Genomic DNA, 2,872 nt, shown 5'->3' with positions numbered 1-2,872 from the left:
CTTGTCTTCTCAATGACTTTTTGCTTTCTTCATGTATGATGTTCTTGATGTCATCCCACAACTCTTCTGGTCTTCAGTCTTTAGTGTTTAATGTATCAAGTCTGTTCTTCAGATGATCTCTAAATTCAGATGGGATATATTAAAGGTCATATTTTGGCTCGCATGGACTTGTTTTCATTTTCTTCAGCTTCAGTTTGTATCTGCATATGAGCAATTGATGGTCTGTTCCACAGTCTGCCCCTGGCCTTGCTTTGACTGACAATATGGAGCTTTTCCATCGCCTCTTTCCAAAGATGCAGTCAATTTGATTTCTATGTATTCCATCTGGTGAGGTCCATGTATATAATCATCTGTTACACTGTCTAAAGAAGGTATTAGAAATGAACAAATAATTAGTTTTGCAGAATTCTATCATGAGATCTCCAGCATCATTTCTATCACCAAGGCCATATTTTCCAACTACTGATCCTTCCTCTTGGCTCCTAACCTTTACATTCCAATCACCAGTAATGATCAATACATCTTGATTGCATGTTTGATCAATTTCAGATTGAAGATGTTGGTAGAATTCTTCTATTTCATACTCACTGGCTTTAGTGGTTGGAGCGTAAATTTGAATAATAGTGGTATTAACTGGGCTTTCCCTGTAGGAACATGGATATTATCTTATCACAGACAGTGTTGTACCTCATGCCTGATCTGGATATGTTCTTTTGACAATGAATGCAACACCATTCTTCTTCAATTTGTCATTTCCGTCACAGTAAACCATGTGGTTGTCAGATTCAAAATGGCCAATACCAGTCCATTCAGCTCACTAATGCCTAAGATATTGATTGTTTATGAATTCCATTTCATTTTTGACAACTTTCAGTTTTCCCAGATTCATACTTCGTACATCCCATGTTCCAATTTTCAATGGATGTTTACAGCTGTTTCTTTTCATTTTGAGTTATGCCCCATCAGCAAATGAAGGTCCCTTGGGCTTTTCTCCCATGAGCTTTACTCCTTTTGCTTTATCATGGTCAATGCTACTTTGAGGAGGCAGTTCTTCCCCAGTCACATTTTGAGTGCCTTCCAGGCTGAGGGGCTCATTTTCTGGCACTATATCTAACAGTGTTTTTCTGCTATTCTATAAAGGCACAAAGTTGCTGGCTTGCAAGTTTTCAAGAAGGAGTTTAGTTTCAGAGTAGAGGGGAAGTTAGAATCCTCAATATGTAATTTTCATCATGTATAGATGGTGAAAGGAGATGAGGATAGGATTCTTTTGATTCAATAGTGAGTAACTGTTATCATGACTAATTGCAATTGTCACAACTGTAAAGGTAGATGTTGCATAACAATAAAGGGGAGGTGTGGTGCTGTGGGCTAATGTATCAGACTGCAAAGTCATTAGAACTGCAAGGTTGGTGGTTCGAGCTCACCAGCTGCTCCTTGGAAACCCTATACAGGGTCGCTATGGGTAGGATCAACTTGATGGCACTTAACAACAATAACAACAACAAATTAAGCTTACATTCCAGGAACAGAGGCCCCTAGGACCATCAAGGAAGAAGAGCATGAGCTCTCCTAACCAGAGAAGCAGTGACACAAAAAATGGAGGCAGAGGTGATGGCCTGGAGAGACAGAGCATCTGAGGACTCTAGACTCATACAGAAAGGTTATGTGCTGGTGGGCAGGAGGCTGGCTTGTAAAATGTGTTCTTTGGATGTTTAAATGATTATGTATTCCTGCATGTTTTGTGTACATAAAAAAAAAAAAAAAGAGGGAATAGAGGCAAATAATATTAACTGATGGTGCATGGAGATTGTAATTATTACAGTGAAAGAAAATATAATTGGTTGAGTGCAAATCTGATGTTCTCCCTAGTAAACTATCATTCAGTTTACAATAAAAGCTTTAAAAAAAAAAAACACTTTGAACAAACTCCCATAGTTGTCGTTGCTGTCAAGTGCCACCAAGTTAATTCCGACCCATAGCAACCCTAGATAGGGTTTCCAAGGAGCAGCTAGTGAGCTTGAGCCACCAACCTTGCAATTTAAATGACTTTGCAGTCTGACACATTAACCCACAGCGCCACACCAACGGATAAAAAAATTATGGAGTATTTATACAATTAAGAATAAGGTAGCAATGAAAATGAAATGAACCACAAATACCCTCTACTACATAAGGGAAGCTTTCAAACACAATGTTGAATGAAAAAAAAAAAAAAAAAAACCTTCAAAAGATAACTATCATTTCATTTGTACAAATAGGTAAAACTAAACTACCATTTATGAATATTGTTAAGTGCCATCTAGTCAGTTCTGACTCATAGTGACCCTGTATAGGGTTTTCGAGGAGCAGCTGGTGAGTTTGACCCACCAACCTTGTGGTTCAAACCAACCTTGGGGTCCAGTGCATTATCCCACAGTGCCCTGATGACATGTGAGATAATAATAGAAATAAACAGAAAAACAAAGCAGTGATTACCACAAAAGTCAAAACAGTGATTGTCCTTTGTGTGAAGGAAAATAATTGTAACCAAGGTAGGGTATGCCTGATCCTCATATCCAGCAGTGCTCTGTTTCTTGTGTTAGGCAGTGGTTACATCTGTTTGTGGTTTATTTTTAATTTTTGTTAAACTGTGAATATAAGTTTTGCATACTTTCTGAATATACCATTTAATTTTTTTTTTTAATTTAAAGAGGTTTCTGAAGTACATAAATAGGACAATCAAAATGAAGAAAAGTTTTTGTATAAACTGTTTCTAAATCATACTTTATATCAGATTCAACAGAATAATGAGGGCGGGGGAGATTATCTTTGTTTCATTTCAATTTAACAAATTATTATATAAAATAATAACCCCCAAGTTTTGGTTTGTATG

This window comes from Chrysochloris asiatica, unplaced genomic scaffold (assembly GCF_000296735.1).
Source record: "Chrysochloris asiatica unplaced genomic scaffold, ChrAsi1.0 scaffold00002, whole genome shotgun sequence".
NCBI lineage: Eukaryota > Metazoa > Chordata > Mammalia > Afrosoricida > Chrysochloridae > Chrysochloris > Chrysochloris asiatica.
Note: the sequence above shows the minus strand (reverse complement) of the source record.